We start from the raw sequence: 1,658 nt of genomic DNA, 5'->3' as shown, positions 1-1,658 counted from the left end.
TATAGTTCCCCGACTTTTTGGGTCACTGTTTCCTTTTCTAGTCCCACTCCTCCACTGCTCACAACAAATATTAAATGTAACCAAGTTGGTGATATGGCCGATGATATCGGTCTCAGACTGGGTCAGGGTCAGTTTTAGGAACAAGTCAGGCTAGTTTCTTTAATCTGCTAAAACAACACGTTTATGATCCAGAGCAATGTTACTCAAACTATGATGGAAAGATGAATGGCAAACTGTTTGGGTATTGCAAATATATAATCAATGGCTTGGAAAGGGTGGACGCTAAGAAATTGTTTCCTTTACACCTTAGAATGAGAAGGGGTAAATTCAGAACAGAAATGCGGAAACATTTCTTCAGTCAGAGAGTGGTGGGCCTGTGGAATTCATTACCACAGAGTGCAGTGGAGGCTGGGATGCTAAATGTCTTCAAGGCAGAGATTGATAAATTCTTGATGTCACAAGGAATTAAGGGCTTCGGGGAGAATGCGGGTAAGTGGAGTTGAAATGCCCATCAGCCATGTTTAAATGGCTGAGTGGACTCGATGGGCCGAATGGCCTTACTTCCACTCCTATGTCTTATGGTCTAATATTTCCCTTTCTAAACACAAACACACAAACACACATGCAAACACACACACACAAAAACACACACAGATTAACAAAATTTCTGCAAATTAATTTGAAAGAACTTTGTCTAGATATTATTGGAACTCATGACAAAAGTAAAAATTGAGATTGTCCAAAATGTTATTCTGCTTCTGAAGATATTGTACACACACAGCTGCTAGCAATGGGATTTCATCCCGGGAGAGTTGGATTTGGCTGAATTCCCTTTGCTTTAGGCAGTGAGGAGATTCCAGTGAATTCTGGTCAGGATCACCCAAAGGGCAGCACGGTGGGCAGCACTGCTGCTTCACAGCAGCAGGGGCTTGGGGTCGATTCCAGCCTTGGGTGACTGTCTGTGTGGAGTTTGCACATTCTCCCCTTATCTGTGTGAGCTTTTAATGGGTGATCTAGTTTCCTCCCACAAACTGTGTAGGTTCGGTGGATTGTCATGTTAAATTGTCGGGAGTGTTCATGGAATTCTAGGTTAGGTGCATTAGTCAGGGGCAAATAGAGGGAAATGGGTTGGGAAGGTTGGTATTGACTTGTTAGGCCGAAGGGCCTGTTTCAACACTGCAGTGATTCTATAAAAGTAACGATGACTGTAGAGGGTTTTTTTTAGCTTGCACACATTGATGTGATGAGGAACAATGAAGGAGAGAGTGCAATAGGCCAATCCTTCTCAGGCAGGTTACATTTTCTCCCTCTCTGAGTTGAATCACACAGTAATGTCATCCTCTCCCCAACTGGACCATGTGAGGTCTCCTTGTACATTGTCCAAACTATGTCTCCATTACATTCCCTGTTCCATGTAGGTGCATCATTGCTGCTGTCATACACAGAGCCATACCCTGAGCAGAAAAATGGTCTCGAATGATTTGAAATATGTTTACATGGCCCTGCGTCATTAAAAAATTAAAATATTTAATTTATTCAGAATACCTGTGTTAAAATGACTGCATTTTTTAACAAATGCAGAAATTTCGGGAAAAGCTCGGCAGGTCTGTCAGTACCCAGATGCCTTTTACATGCTGTAGTTGTACCAGCCTCCACCA

Source organism: Chiloscyllium punctatum, unplaced genomic scaffold (genome assembly GCF_047496795.1).
Source record: "Chiloscyllium punctatum isolate Juve2018m unplaced genomic scaffold, sChiPun1.3 scaffold_124, whole genome shotgun sequence".
Lineage (NCBI taxonomy): Eukaryota > Metazoa > Chordata > Chondrichthyes > Orectolobiformes > Hemiscylliidae > Chiloscyllium > Chiloscyllium punctatum.
This window is presented reverse-complemented; position numbering follows the sequence as displayed.